Genomic DNA, 17,101 nt, shown 5'->3' with positions numbered 1-17,101 from the left:
CCTTTCAGGTAGAAAATATTCTGATATTCTGCTAATATTCTCTGTATTGCTCCAGTTTTAGTATATGTGCTTGATAATATCATAAGGTTAAGATTATAATGTTAATTTTAAAAGTACTCAGGTTATGCTTAGATATAGGCTCTGTTGAAGTGCATATTCAGCATGGCAGTGCTTCTTTCTGGTTGTGTTTGGGAGCAGAATTTTACACTCAAACTAGAGATGCTGACCCTCCAAAGTGGCAGATTTTGCTAGTGTTTGGGTACCAAATGAAGTGAAAGTGGGCCATGGAGATCCATTTGTGGGTTAAGTCTAGACTTCTAAGTCAGTCCTTAGTGACTCATATTTTCAAAGGTCTGTTGGTGGTACACCAGGACTCTGATCTGATCTATACCTTACTGGATGATCAAACAGTTGTGTCTCAAAAACATGTCTTCTGCACCAGGTTGAATGACGGCTTTTCATCTCACCTTCTCCTGAACATCTCCAACATACTCTTTATAAATATAGACTCAAGTCTTGAGTCAAGCTATTCACTCTGAAGAGAATAAAATATAGATGCTGAAATTTTTGTTTAAACAGAGCAAAATAGAGCAATATTAGGTTTTTAGGATGGAAAATTTTCTTTGCACTTTAAAATACAAATCAGTAGATTTTTTTCAATTATAAAAGTGTGTTTTAAGTCATTCTTCAGTCTGAAGTACTACATGGGTTAGATCAAGCTGCAAGGACAAGTGCCTCTTAATTTCTGACCATCACAACTTGTTGCATTTTGGTTTTGAGACAAGGGACTCTTTGCCATTGGGGTCAGTTTGTAAGTGTTGGGACCAAACCTTGGACTTCCAATTGTCTGATAAGGTTTGGTCTGATTTAATGATAGCTTGAGCAACTGAAATACTTCTGATAATCTCAAATCTATTTATTTTGGGCTGCTCCTAATAAATATATCTTGTACATTGCTGCAGGCCTTGGAAGAGCAATGTCATATCTTGCAGGAAGCTTGCAGATATCATTCCCATCTTTTTTCTCTGCTCAGTGTAAGCAAATATTTTCCCTTGAAATTCATTAGGTTTTTCTTTAAAGTACAAGAGAATACATAATTTTTACCTGCTTATTCGCAGAGATTGAAGGCAAAATGCACTATTAAAAAAGACTTAAGCAAGCTCTTCCAAATTCAGGTTCCCCAGAGAGGTACCCATATAAAGAGTCTCTGTAGTCAATAAGAAGATGAAAAGGGAGTTCTCTGAAGGAGATTTATTCCACCAACAAACAAGGAGACTGTGTTCCCAGGCTAGGCAGTCTCTTAGATGCTTACAGTGAAGTGGACACAGAGGAAAGCCTCATGAATTATGAAATATCATATCATTACACTACATCGTAAACTTCCAGAAACTGAAATGTTAGGAATACAATGGTTATCTTTCCCTGTGACTGAATGTGAGCTGCGTCCATGGCCTGTCAGTTGCCCACATCTGTGTTACATCAGCTGATGGACACTAGGGAAGAAGGATCACGTCATACTTCCCTTTTTTTTTGTGCTCTTTACTCCATGTGTTCCTGGGCTAGCTCGTCAGCTATCCATGGCTGAGCCTGTCTCTGATGTGCAAAGGTCACTCCTATAGAAACCTTTGCAACTGATGTTATAGAGACATTCAAGTTGAGGAGGCTTCTTAGGTGACAAACTTTGAGGAAAAGTCTCAAAAGTCTCAGTCTTCAGCTTCAAATTTGGTTTTGACACAAATACCAACAAAAGTAATCTATCCTTAAACTACAAAGTACAATAGTAAGCTGGTTTTATTGGATCAACTTAATAGTGAACTTGGATTAGATAAATTTTTTACTATAATTTAATTAAACATTATAAGACTGTATATATATAGTCAAAAAATTACTTATTAAAAGCTTAATCTTTAGTTTTGTTATGTATACTTTGCAAAATTATGTGCTAAAAAAATCTCAGAAATAGAACAGGTATTTTTTTTAACAAACGCCATGATTTCTTTCAGTTTATTAGTCTTACATTTATATCTTACCATACATTTCCAATGTGTGCCTTCTGCTCAGCACTGTGAGATCTGTTCTGAACTGACATGCAGAGTTAGGTGGGGTCTCTTCTAAACAGGTTTTTTTCTTCTCTGAGCTTCAGGACCAGAGTAAAGTACCTCTGCACCCTGGCTGATGTAATTAAGATGGTACCCAGGACTAAACTTTGAATTAGCTCCAGATGTGATGTGATCTCAATACTGCGGTTAAAGCTGGGGGGTCTGCTCAGTCCCTTTGTCACTTGAGGAGATTTGTTCTGTGTCAGTGTGCCCCAGCTTTAGCACAGCAATGAAAAAGACAAAATGGCCAGTATTTGTTACTCAGTTCCTGAGGCTCATGACAGCTTCCCCATGAGGTGGATGTGCCTTTTCCATGCCAGCTCAGGTGATGGGATGGAGGACTTGTGGTACAAGCCTGCAACTGGAATGCATACATCTTCCAGGTAGATACTTCAGACCATGTGAACTGAGGAGCATCAAATTCTGGGCTTCTGCAGTACTAGAGCTGCTTCTCATCCCTGGGTTCCCATATGTGACATACCTCTGACTGACAGATCAGTGAAATGCCAGTGGCAATGCAGGCTTTTGCTGCAGGAGATAAATGACAATACTCCCATGAGTTGCAAGAGAGGGCAGGAGGGAATTTGAAGCTGGGCCAAGGGAGTGAATATCAAAAGTGTGGCACTTGGCAGGTTTGCTAGACAGGGCTGTAGGACTTCCTAAGGAGATGTGGAAGACCTGTTACATAGGGGTGCTTTCTTTGTGTTTTGTGTTCTTTTTTCCCCTATACATTGAGTGAAATGACTTTTGTAAACATCTAGAAAAATTAATGGTAACTTGAATGGAAAGGGATGACTTCACAGAATTTTCTCTGATGGGATAGTCCCATGAAAATAACATAGGTGAAATGCATAAGGGATCCATCTGTATGAAAACTACAAGCATTCTCTCCATACAGACTTGATAAAAGTATAAAACCAGAAATTGGGTGTAAGCTCAGAACTGGATGTTTGTTCTCTATTCAGCCAGATCAGGTTTATTTCAAAGGCGTAATGCAGCTTTAGTGAAACGTACCTTTATTTTTCAGAATACCTGTACTGAGAAATAGATCTACTTCGTTGTTTGCAAAGGCATTCTGCAGAAAACTGTAATGTAGAAGAGAAAGTGGTGATAGTGGTTTTGAAAGAGAGAAAGCGAGGGTTTGGCAAGCACTTTTGAGAATAAAGTGCTCATTGATTAGAAATTTGTGAAGGTCGCCGCCATCTAGTGATGAGATGTTGAAGATGTTGCTTAGAGTGAAGCAGTACCCAAACACGAGGCGCCTTTTCTAGCTGTGGCTGCATTCACTCATCACACTGGCTGCACCCTGAGCCAGTGGGTCTTTTCATTGTGTGCCCTGCGGCACATGCGTTACCTGTACCACAGGGCACACAGTTCACTGTGACGCCCGTGGGTGCCGAGGCTGGGAGAGGCTGCAGAGCTGTGCTGCTTCAGCTGGCAGTGGCTCAGAGGAGCTGCACAAATGGGTGGCAGCACCTTCTCACCGTGACCCTCCTGAACTAAGTGCATGTACTTCTGCCACATAACCCAGCCGCCTGTATACTCACCTCCTGGGTCCCAGTATATGTGTTGGATCCTGGAGAAGTAACAGAGGAAAATGTGGGAGCTGCTTTCTATTGTAGGATTTTGTTTCCCAAACTCTGCTGCTGGGAAGTGACTGGGGAGCAGCTCCATTGACTGAGGTGAAAGTATTGCCTTAGGAAATTATAGTTCTGAGTAAGGTTGCAATGGTTGCTCCAGTGCACATGCATGTTTCTGAAGAACCCCCTGCAAGCTGCAGGCACTGGAAAGGTCCTGCGAGGACAGAATTACAATAATCAAGCCTTCTGGCCCCAAGTGTGTATGTTACTGTTGTTAGACCACTGCATTACAAAAAAGGGACAGCTTGTGTCTCTGAAATTTGCTGTCTTTCCAAAGCTGATTGCCAACCACCAGCCAAAATCTGATGACCTTTCTGAGGAAGGAGCATAATCAAAAGTGTCATCAAGATACTTAATCTGATTCATTATCTCAGCACGCATCCCTTAAACAGCAGGGGCATGAAGGAAGGGAGCATCATCACAGCAGTGACCTTGACCAATCCACCAGACCTCTGATGTCCCTGAATGTAATTATGCATGCATTGCAGCAGTCAAACTCAATTTGTTTTGTATCACTAGTCTAAGTTTATTGCAGTTGACTTGCAGTTCTAAAGGGTCTGTTGCCCAGTCACCTAGTTTAAAAATGCCAGGGACAAAGCTAAGTGGTACTAAATTAATGAGAGGCCTGAGTATGATGTAGTGTCTTAGAGCTGCTTTTATGGAAACAGACCACTGTTTTTGTTTTCTGCTGGAGGTCAGCTAAGGAGACTATATTTTTAATAATACTGAAAAATAGTCAACTGTTTGGGTGAATCAGTGAAAAAGGATCCAATCCATCCAGCATAAGGACTAGTTCTGCAGTTCTTACAAGAATAACTGAAATATGATAAGCTGAACAAATATCAGATTGCAAATGGAAACATTGTTGAACCTTGCGGGTTGACGAATCATGATTGTGACCTTGGATGACCAAAGCAAAAGTCCCTCCCTTTCTTAATGTCTGTGGGAAAGCAAAAGGACATTTTAATTGTCCAGCTACTGTGTAGCTGGCAACCTTTTTACTCACAATGTCTCCTGGGCTGGCACCACTCAGTATTGTAAATATGATGGAAGTGGTGTTGTCGTGTTTGCAGGCAATATTAAGCTGGAAAGGATGCTCAGAATAAAGAAGGACAGAGGGTCAATTCAAAATTATTTTAATGGATTGGAAAAGTGCTCTGGACAAAAAAAAAAAAAAAAAAAAACCAAAGGAAACCACGAACAGGATGAAATTTGGTGTCACGAAGTACAGGATACCAGAGGAAGGCAGGGATAGAAAGTGATAAAACCCCACATTTGGAAACAACAGGCTAAGTAAGGATGAGAAGCAGGTTAAAAAAGGACTAGAAGATAATACCGATTCTCCTGAACCACAGCATAGAGATCTAGTGGAAAGAGAAAGTGATGGGAATTATTTGCATACTGTGAAGTAGTTGTTGGCTCTGCTTGGTGTGAGGAAGGCTCTGCTGAAATGCTTGATAAAGTGCTAGGGGGGCATCACAACTTAAGTTCATTGAAAAACCAGGAGCCTGGTAATGACAGAACAAACTTTTATGAGTAAATATCGAAGAATTTTGAATGATTTAATCTACAAAAAAAGGAAAGGGGAACTGGTCTTCAAATAGATGAAAAAGTTGCAAAACCAGGTGAAACTATTTTCTACATGCTGTACTTACAGGATAAGAAATTGTGAATTTAAACAGCATCCAACTTCAAGTTAGACAAACTGCAATATTTTCTTGTAGTAAATATAAGCACATACTAGCACATGTGACCGTTCTGGGAGAAGACAATGCAGTATAGGGTTTTGAAAACAGACAGAACAAAAATCTGTCATGAATGCTTTAGGGATATCTGATTTTAAAAAAAGAGATCATAGAAATGGAAAAAACCATCTACTTCTTTAAATTTCTCCCATTCTAATTTTCCGTCATGAAAATGTGACATTCTCAGGTAAGAGCATATATTTCACCTTCCCTGTAAATTCAGCAGCTCATTGAGAGAGCAGACCATTGTTTCAATATTTTAAACTCAAGGAGAATACAAAGACTGACAATCAATTCTTTACATATATATATAGCCTCCAAAATGACTCACACTTGCCAAATTTAGCAGCTTTCACTGATGATCGTAATCAGTGAAGATGAGTCATGTTAGGGCATTCCTGTCATGTTCAGATGATAACATGCCTTTCAGGAGTATAATACAGCACATATTCCTGGCCGTCATTACTTTGAGTGAAACTTTAGGCTATAGTTCATAGCAGTCATAACTGAAACTCTTAGAAAGTAGCTTTTATATGTTAAACCCAGAGCTTTAAAGAAAAATCTACAGCTACAGAGTCTTTAATATAAGTGTTTCTTCATATCAAACACTCAAAATCTGATGTTTGAGATACTGTTGTGGATGACCCACCCCTGGAGATGTTCAAGGCCGTGTTGAATGGGGCTTTGAGTAACTTGGCCTAGGGGAAGGTAGGGGGGTTGGAACTCAATGACTTCTAAGATCCCTTCCAACCCAAGCCTTTCTAGGATTTTATGGGGCGCTGGGATGTGGGTGCCTGTGTGGCAGTGACTGCATTTAAGGCTTTGAAATTTGTAATGCTCCTCTACTGATTGAGCAACAACCCGTCTTCTGTAACACATTACCCTACAAAATAAAACAAGACAGCAAAGCAACTGCTATGTTAGCTTTGTTAGTGAAGTGGACTTAGATAGTGAGAAGAGTCTCCTGTTCCAGGCCTATCTCCAGCCAGGAACTTCTCTTGAGGTGTGATGCACTGAGCTCCCTCTGCCTGAGGGAGCAACTGAACTGAGATATTCTGCTTCTGACAGCCAAACCGGGAGGTCCAGGTAGGCAGAAATGCCTTGTGGTCTTGTCTTTAAAAGCAGAGTAGACCAGGAGGCAATTTTTGGCTGTGAAGATCAGCTTCATGCTGGCAGAAATGCACTTTGAAGTGCTGCTGTCTGGCATCCTGCTGCTCAGCCTCCTGGCTGCTGGGACATCCACAACTGTACTTGGCCAACTGTATGGAGACCAGGGGCCTCAGGTGGTTGTTACAGCATTTTCTGCCTACAGTCAGTGTCATCCCCAAGTCCTTGTCTTTAGAAAAACTTTGAAATAAAGTCTGCATATGCTTTAAGTGTCTGACCTAAACATATGTGCTGCTACCTTGGGCACTGTCTATTTTCAGCTTTGCTTCAAAGAAAAATATTTGCTGCTGACTGGGTTTCTGCTGCTTCTGTGACTTTAGGTGGATCAGGTTCAAGGGTTCCTCTGACTTCTCTTTTAGCACTGCATGTAGTTTTTTGAAGTTTCCAACGGGGCAAAGACAGCAACCAAGTGGTTTTCTGTACAGTTGACAAGAGTAAGGGCTGTACCCTGCTTTAAGCAATCCTATTTCTGTTTTGCCATGGAAATACAAGAATTATGGAATTTAGGAGAACCAGATAATGAACTGGGGAATTAAGCCTTTTTTCTTTGTGATTAAAACCAGTCTTAAGCCATAACTCTTAGTCAGTAATCTTTTGTGGTGAATTTAGGTTTTCTGGAATTAAAAGGGGAGCTAATGCAATTCTTAGCCTTAGCAATCACTAGATGATGCTAATTCACTCTTAAAGTGCAAAACAATTTCTCTAAGATATAGCTATAGTGTATTTTTGATGTTTTGTGTAGCAGGTGTAGTCAAACCACAAACAGCAATGATTTTATGAAAATATGTACACTGAAATGCCTGCTGCAAAGGTTAGGTTTTACCTCTGTGTTGGCATGCATTTCTACGAGACATCACAGATACTGCATGCAAGAGATTTAGAATGCATTTGCCACCTGGTTTGCATATGAATCCAGGCTTTTTTCTTTTTTGTTTCCTCATTTCCTTCTGACAGATTGAAAGCAAGTTCATGATTTTGTGCACTCACTGTCACTGTCATTAAATTTTGTCACTTTTTATTGGATTCATTTTGTGTAGTGTAGAGCCAAATGTTTGTGCCCTCATCTCTTTCCTTTTCAGATAGCAAGTGCTTTTAATGTGTTTTCAGGGCTAGGCGTGCCAGAACCTACCACTTAACAGATTGTCTTTTACATTCAAGGCATCCAATCATTTAATTAGGCAATAACACATTAAGCCATTAATGTGTGTCTTGGGTGTGCTGGGAGACACAAGACTAAAGGCAGAGTGACTTCAGTCACCTCAGCAGTGCTTTCATGCTTTGGTAATGTGCGTTCTGGAGTGGCTAGTTGCTGTCATAATATGGACTTTCTGTATTTAGAAAAGCTTTTAAATTTTTAAAATGCTTTTCTTTTATGTTTTATTGACTACATTTCTCTTTTGGAAAAGTCAGTTACTGATATTGGTCTGTTGAGATGCCTGCATGACTCTGCTGACCCTGTCTCTTTCTTCAGTTATTAGAATACAATCCAAACAACCTTTTTGTCCGCTTTGTGTAACTACAGTGGACTAAAAGATGCCAGACTGAAAAATTTCTGATGAAAGCAGAGTCACAGTTTGGGGCCTCATTTTTCTCATTTTTTATTGGTTCTGTTAATAATATATAAAAAACACTATTAAACATACACTGAGATATGCTATTAATAAATATACACAATATCATTATGTATTAATAAAATTATGCTATTCACACTTGCACTTTTCAAATAGCTTAGCAGGTGTTTGAGTAGGTTTCACAACAACTGTGTGAAGTAGATAGGAATGCTGTAAACTGAGGTATACAGAAAATAAGGTACTGGTAAACATTGGTCTTGTTAGCAGTATTTTGACTGTATATATTACTTTTCCAAGGCAGTATAGAAAAAAGCACATGGAATAGTTAAGAATAAAATATTGAGATTATGTTTAAGCAGTGCAATGATTCATGTCCAACTAAAACCAGAAAGTTTAACTGCTCTGTACCCCAAGGAAAATGTAGTGTACCCTTGACTCAGTTTAAATCTGTTACTGCTTTTCCTACCCCAAAGGATGTATTCTCTATTTGCAGTAACTGCTCGCATTTTTGAAGACAGTTCATGGACTGTCTTTTCTGTTTTCTCTTTTCTAGACAAAGTTGTTACCTTGGGTTGTGTTTTCTACACTTCTCTTCATTCTTATTGCCTCTCTGGACTCTCTCCATTTGGCTCCCATCTTTCTTGAAGTGCTGTGAACCAAAATTAGACATCACACTCTTGCTGCTGCCTTACTGGCACTGAGTAGAGCTGAAGTCCCCGTCAGGCAAGACGGAGTGGCTCACAAAGTACTTCAATCTGTATCAGCTGCCAGCAGTGTCAATAGGCCACTCCAACAGTCAAGACTCACTGAGATGCAAGAGAGTCCTTGTCATGTTCTCTCCTTCGCCCCCACTCTTAGCAATGCACCTACCACTATAGAGAAAAGCATTCCGTACTCCTTGATTTCTAACTGTGGATTATTCACAGCACTCTGGAGTCAAGGCTTCAGTGATTATCTAAGGCTGACTCATTGTTGCCTTCTTTGAAAAGTGGAAACGCATCAACTCTGTCATTCCCAAGTTTCCAACTGTACTTCCCTCTCTTTGTAATGTCTGTCATTCCTGGAAAGCAATACACATTTGGTACATTGATATATGTAGGAAACTTAAACAAAACAATTCTCTGGGAATACCTATTTCAAGTAAGTCCTAAACTGCCCTGAACAAGAACCCCCCCTCCTACAGTTCAGAGAAGCAAAGGGCCCAAACTTCTTTTTTTCCAGCTTAGAAGACCTTTACACCATTCAGGCAAAGAATTTGTCCTTGAGCCTGACCATGCTTACAGTCCATTCCTCAGGGCATTTCTCAAGCCAAATTCAAACTCCACTTATATAATAATTGTACTTTCTCTTCTCTGTACTTGCGTGTGATGGTTCCAGTTTCAAGTGGAGGTGCTGAGTGTACCAGGAAGGGTAACCTTAAAATGCCTCTGATTTTCAGCTGTCTTATGGATGAGATTCAGTTACAGCATCCAGATGGCTAGAGGTCTAGTTGAATATTTATGATCACATCTAAGAAATGCATGGATATGACTGATTATTCAGTAACTACAGCTCTTCTGAAAGTTCCTCTAAGGTCTTTAAGGTAGAAAGGCTCCTAACTGTTGCTGCGTGGGGATTCTGGCAGTACTTCTAACAGGAGGCAGAACTGAGAAACTTGTGTGCCTAAAATTTCCATTTTCCTCAACATGACCTTGGAAGGTCAGTTGGCCCATGTTATGAATCTGGACAAGGAGGGATTCGCCAGACCTAGTTCATGTTTGAAAGATGTGTGCACAGGCGTTCTTAGTGACCTCCAATGGCTATCAGTTTTGGGGAGAAAGTATTTATGATTCCATACCAGTTGATGTACTGATATCATAGAATCATAAAATGGCTTGGGTTGAAAATACCTTAAAGATCATCTTGTTCCAACACCCCTGCCATGGACAGGGACACCTTTCACTAGACCGGATTGGTCAGAGTCTTATCCAACCTGGCTTTGAACACTTCCAGAGATGGGGCATCCACAACTTCTCTGGGGCAACTAGATGTAATCTAGAGCCTGGCACAAGAATCCTATGAATTTCATTGGTTAAAATGGTAAAACTCTGCAGTTTTGGCTGGGGTTTCCTTTGCAGCATGAAGATCAATCAGACATGGCATTTAAATTGTAAAAAAGTATGCTGAGAACTCCAACTGGGAAATCGACTAATAGCTGTTCCTTCAGGACACCTACAGATTGTTTATTCTTTCACTTTGTTTTGGAAGCTGAATGATGTTTCTGTGAAAGTCTTAAACTCTTATAAACTTGATATGTTTGAAACATGCTTAAACACCGAGTTTGTATGTGATTTACATTTCCAGTAAAATCATGAATATTTTTTTAGATACATTCTTTCTACATTGGAAGATGTTCTGTATCTTGACATGATGAGACACAGCCTGTTAGAGAGTTTGGAGCTCACACTCGGGTTCAGACCTCTTACTTGCTGTGGCTGCATGACAAGAACAGCACAAATACTGCAAAGGGGTAGTTACTGAGTCATAGAATGGTTTGGGGTGGAATGACCTTAAAGATCATCTAGTTCCAATCACGCTGATAGTAAGATTGTTCTTGTTACCTGACCTTTAGAGTTCCCTATGATGCTGAACTTGCTTGGAGCCACCTAGTACTATTTAGGCCAAGGATGTTTTTTCATCTCATCATCTGTCATGGTTTTGGCTGGCATACTGTGAATAATTTTTTTCTCAGTAGCTGGTACAGTGCTGTGTTTTGGTTTCAGTATGAGGGTAATGTTGATAACACACTGATGTTTTGGTTGTTGCTGAGAAGTGCTTGCCCTAAGTCAGTGCCTCATTCTCTGCCAAGAAGCAGGTGCACAAGAAGCTGTGAGGGAGCATGGGAGGTGACCTGAACTGACTAAAGGGATATTCCATACTAGAGAATTTAATGCTCCGTGTTAAATGGAGTGGGGGGCAGGTTGAGAGCCGCTGATTGCTGCTCAGGGATGGGCTGGACATCAGTCAGTGGGTGGCGAGCAATTGTATTGTGCATCACTTGTCTGTCTTGGGTATTATTCCTCTCTCTCCTTTCCATTACGATTATTATTTTTGTTTTTATAATATCTGACTCTGTTTCAATTATTCAAGTTCCTCTCTCAGCCCACGAGGTTTACTTTCTCCCCCTCGATTCACTGCGGGGTAAGCGGGCGGCTGGGGTGGGGCTGAGGCACCACCTCCTGCCCCGTCTCCGCGCCTCCCCGGCCATCCCGCGCCCGCTCCTGCCGGCCCGGGCGTCCCTCCCGCCGCCACCAGATGTCGCCAGCACCCCTCTGGAAAAGCAGCCGGGCGCCGGGATGCGGGCCGCGGAGCGCCGGGATGCGGGCCGCGGAGCGCCGGGATGCGGGCCGCGGAGCGAGCCGCGGGGCCGGCAGCCGGGCTGGGCAGCGCGGGGCAGGCTCGGGGCTGCTCCAGCGCTGCCGCCCCTCGCAGAACGGGAGGCGCACAAGGAAGTTCCAGGAAATTTGGAAGCCCCCCTGCCCCGGCTGGGACCTGGAGCCGGCGGGATGGGGAGCGCAGGGGCCGCTGGCTCCAGAGAGTGTCGCTCGTGCAAATCCACACCTGTAGGTTATGCTGAGGACACGAGTCCAAAAATGGCAGATTTTGAGTAAAACAGTAATAATTTTGCTTACCATGACCCTGACCACTCTGTGCTCAGCCAGGGACTCTGCTCCAGAGAGCGTGACACAGCGACGGAAGGTGAGAACAGAGAGCTCGGAAGGTCTTGACCCCAAGGCACTTTGTCCCTCAGGAGCCCCCGAGCACAGGTCCTTTGTTAAATTGCTCCATCCTCCACTGAGGATCAAAATGCTCCCTGAGCATCAAAATACATTTTTAAAGGATGTTCTTTTGCTTTCTCTGTTTTTCTTCTGAAAGAAGGTGGTCATGGACATTAAAGACCCACAGTCGTGTGGCTAAATCAGTGTTGTTCATCTCCTGAATCCCTGTAATTGCTCATTTCTTATTCTGGAATCAAATTCTGTATCCTCAAACTCCAACTTATGGCTTTTTCTTCTTTAGTGCCTATTTCTCAGCTAGCTTTTCATCCTACTTGAGCCCTTCATCCTGCTTTTATCACCATGTCTTAACTTTTTAAAATTTTCCTTATCAGGATTAGTCCGGAATTCTAGATAGGAGCTTTGCCTAATTTTTGTTTTCTTCTGATCTAAAGTTTGGCACAGAGCTAGTGTCAGATCATTTTACTTTAGCAGAGGGAGGGGTTTTCTGTGTTTAATTTCAGATGCTCTTGCTCCAGTGCTTTTTATGTCAACTTTTTCTCTTTAGAAAAATCAAGTTGAGGTAACGAGATGTAGAATGCATATCAGAAGCAGTATATTGTTTTAAATTGTGTAATAGCAAAGAACAGCACTATACTCAACATTTTTAGTTGCTATAATATGCTTTTTTCCCCCTATGAACTCTTACTAAGAGATAATATTTAAAAGTGTAAATGGGAGAAAAAAATAGATTATGTTTGTTACTTATCTTTTTCAATATGCAAAACTGGATGGGAACAGAGACAAATACATATAATTAGATAAATGATTTGTTCTTGATGCATTAGGATATGATTTCTGCTTAAATAATTCCAGCTGGAATGATGACCATCTCAGTCACATTGAAAGCAGGAAAAAATGCAGGGGATGAATATCTCACAGTTCTAATGTTCAGCTGATATAAATCAGCATCCCAAAGTGCATGTCGCTTGAACTTGCTCCTCCTTTTCCCTCAAAAGCAGGTGTTCTCTGTCTTTTTTCTTAACATGATTTCCTTGACATAAAAAGTTAACTCCAGAAAAAAAAAATAGAAAAGAAACAAAGGAAAAAAAAAAGTCAGTTGGGGCTCAAAGACATTGTGTTCTGTCATGTGAGAAGACTGTGTCTAATTCTATTTTAGGGACCTCAGCTGTAACCTTTCATCACACCTGGATGCAGCACAACCATGAACTGCCCTTCTGCAGCTGCCTCCAGCTGACAGCAGGTCTGTGCTGGGCTCACTGTGTGCAAAGGTATTGGGGTGCCTGGCCACACAGCACCACCCGTGCTGGAGGACATCTCAGTGGTGTCCTTCTGCACCCGTCAGTCCTGGCAGGAGAGGTGTTTGGGGAAACCTATGGAGTTTCAGCTGTAGCTGCTGAATTTCTGGACAGCACCTTCTGCTGACTGTATAAACAGCCCTATAGTGTGTATTTTCTGATCTTTGAATGCTTGAGTAGGCTGTTCGAACATTATTTTAACATGGGCTTTTTTTTGTTTTTTCTCCTTAATGGAGTATTTATTATACACTCCTGCATCTGTTGTGCCTTTAGTTCCACTGTGCTCTGGTGTACAGTGCATGTTTACTTGTCTTTCTTTGAAATAAGATATAAATAAATTAGGCAATGTGCACTGTCAAACAGCAGTGCTCTGTGGTTTGCAATTCTTGCAAAGTGTGCCAAATCCCATTATTGAGCTAGAAACCAGTTTGATAGCTTCTCCTTTTATCTCCTTTCTGTTGCACAACGAGGAACCTGTTCAGGATATCTGAGATGTGGAAGATGCTCAAGGCCAGAGGGGGCTGAGCATAATATTCACTCTTGAGTGTTGCAGAGACAACATGTCAAAAAGTGTTTCTGTGGGGAAAAGATTGCCTTATTGTTTGAAACCAGAATGTTTGACAGGACTGGTTGGTTTGAGTGAAGTTACTTAGAAGAGAAACTGGTGTGAAAAGCACCTGCAGAGCTTGGGGTTTCAGTGTTCAAAGCTTTTCCTATGGTGCAGAGCTCCAGTAGATGAGGGTTACAAGATTTTTGGTCACTCCTCTGTGGTGCTGGAAGTCCTTTGGGCTCAGCTGAGCCCACTCTTAGGGGGCAGCAGGGAAACAATGAGACTCACCATCAGTCCTTGGACATTCTCAGACCTCCTGAGCCTCCTGGGAGTGGTTACCTCCCGGGTGGCTAAATCAGCACAAATTGGCTGTGTAGCTGGGCTGGATTTCTTAGATGTCATTTCAGGTTGACAAAACAAAGTCAAGTCAATAAGGAGGCCTGAGGCTAGAACTAAAATGTTACTTTATGGTCCTGAGCTGAAAATGCCCTTATTGCAATACAGACTTGAAGCAATGATGGTCTTCAAAGCACCTTATCATCTCTCCATGCTAGGTTCCCTTCCCTCCTCCAGCAGTATCTCTGGAGAGGAGGTGCCCATGCTCTGCAAACAAAACTGTTTTTAGCAGGTTCATTCAGCCCTGCTGAGTTGAGTTGGATTTATTCTGTGGTTAAGGAGACTTTAATCCCAGAAAGGTTGCTGTAGTTGTCCCTAAAGGTCTCCTATTCAATGACACCACTGAAAAGATACCTTCCTACAACAAGCTGAAATAAACTATAATGAGTCAAGAGCTACTTTCATGTTATATATCTTTCTGAAGAAATCTCAGACAAAATATGTCATCAACCAACTTTGTAATAGGGCATCACATAGTCATTGTATGTAAACGTGTTGCTATAATAAATCATCAATGGAAAGCAAACAGCAGTGCACTGTCCACCTTTGTTTTCTATCTTATGAAGCTCTAAAAGCATTAAATAAACATTTGTTAAATGCTCCTGTAAGAAAATTGTGCTAAAAAGTTGGGTGGCTTGTCCCACAGAAACAGGATGGATGTTATAGGGCAAAAAATAGCCTCGTGTCCTGCACTGTGTCTTAAAACCAGAATTAATTGTACCAGCTATTTCAAAACCTTGAAATAACTTAAACTCTCTTCAGTGTATTTATGTTTTTTGTCCATTGCATTCTCCAAAGGAGCAGCTTAGTTTCAAATGTATTTTCAGATAGTAAATAGTGACATGAGGTGGTGAAAATGCGGGTTTTCCCCCTAAATAAGTTGTTCAATGAAATATGCTCTAAGGACACTGGGTTGCTTGCAAAGTTACTGAGCTGTGCCTTGATCTGCAGCAGCTGCTGTAGTTAGACATGCTGTATCATGATTTCTGGGTTGTTAGCAGTGGGGATAAAGCCAGGGAAGTGATAATAGAAGTATCTGTAAATAAAAACAGACTGGTGGAGGTAGGATCACTGCAAACAGAAGCAATACACGCTGTTCAGCTGAGCAAATATCTGTCACACAATGCAGCTGACATGAGAATAGCCATAATTAATGGGATTAATAAGGTAATCCAACTGTTAAAATGTAAAATGGTTAATTCCTGTGACATCTGAATTTGGTTTAACCTGTGAATAGCAGTTAATTTTAGAAAAAAACTTCTATAACAGTGCAGAATATTTAGGGTAACTCTCACCAAAACAAGCGTTTACTAGTAAATAAAAATAAACAAAAGCAATATTAATTTTCTTTATGCTTCCCCAGTGTCAATATTTAACATGTTCTATTGTTCTGACATCTGGGCCATTAAATAGATAAAGATAATAGGGACTGGAAAAATGGCCAGCCAAGCTACCCACTAAGTTGGGGTATTATGAAATACTGATTGCAACTATGATGCCTGAATTTGAATTTGTAATCAAGCTGCTGGAGGTAAAAAAGAAAAAAAAAAAAAACAATCCAACAGTGACAAAAAACCATTCCCCTCAAAAAAACCCCAACCTCTCCAGAAACTCAGTCAAAAAAACCTATGTAACTGCATAAGCAAAGAGGAATTTATGCATGCAGTTCTGTATTCCTCAATTTCAGCTTTTGGAGCATGGCAAGTGTATGTGTTTATTTAGTAAACTAAGCCAGACATTTGACTTGGTTGTCACATGAGGTCAGTTCGCTTTTGCTGCCCTGTGAAGTGTGTGGGATAAACAGGGCAGCAGTAAGCAGTGGAGGGGAGAGCTGTGCACGTGCCTTTCCCACAGAGGACAGAATGGATGGCTCCAGGATGTAAATGCTCTTCTGACAATGAGGCTGCTTGGTTTCTCTCTCTTTCTTTACTTTGAGGTCTCTGAAGAATGCACTAATTTATCCTTATGACCTGTTTTATGATTTTACCACCTATCTTTTCTTTCATTTCTATACACATATATGTATGAACATTTCCTTAACACAATGTTCCAAGTGCTTTTAATTCTCTTTGTATGGAGTCCTCCAAAAATCACAACACTAATGCTCAAGGGCACAAGCTCGATAACAGCAAAAAGTTACATCACTTTTGATTTTTTTTTTCTGGTCATTTACATCAGTTTCCAGATAACTTATCTTCTCTGGATGTACCTGAAGTCAAAGTAATAAAGACTATTTTTATAAAACATACAAAGTCTTTTTGGTTCCATGCATGGGGTTTTCTAAAATGTGAATCCCTTCTTTATTGTGTGGGTGACCATGCAGGGAGGTTGGACCAGATGATCCCCTGTGGTCCCTTCCAGTCTGACCCGTTCTGATTCTGTGAAAGATTGGAAGTGTTCCAAGAGAGCTTCTGAGTCATATACCTACAAATAGTATCTTTTGCAGATACTTGGAGATGTAGGTAAATGATCTCACACAGAATACCCTATCTGAATGACTGTCATTTTTGCTTTTCCCAAGTGTAAAATCTAAGCATTCAGTCTCAGTGCACTGATTTCTCACTGTCAGTGTTGTGTCCACAATAAACACCTTGGTGAAGTAATAAGGGTGACATTTAAACGCTTATTTACATGGGAGAGATTGTATGTTGTATGCAAAAGCATGAGTTTACAGTGAATCAGCTGCTCTGTACTAACTCCCATGGATGTTGCTGATGAGGGCTACACGTTCCTACTCCACTTGCAGAAGTAGGGCCTTTGAGGGGAGAGCAAGAGAAACAAACCCTAAAAAGGACTGGAAAAAGGAATGCACCTTCAAAAGGAATGCACCTTCACAGTCCATTGGTCGTGCCAGGATGC

Source organism: Corvus moneduloides, chromosome 2 (genome assembly GCF_009650955.1).
Source record: "Corvus moneduloides isolate bCorMon1 chromosome 2, bCorMon1.pri, whole genome shotgun sequence".
Lineage (NCBI taxonomy): Eukaryota > Metazoa > Chordata > Aves > Passeriformes > Corvidae > Corvus > Corvus moneduloides.
This window is presented reverse-complemented; position numbering follows the sequence as displayed.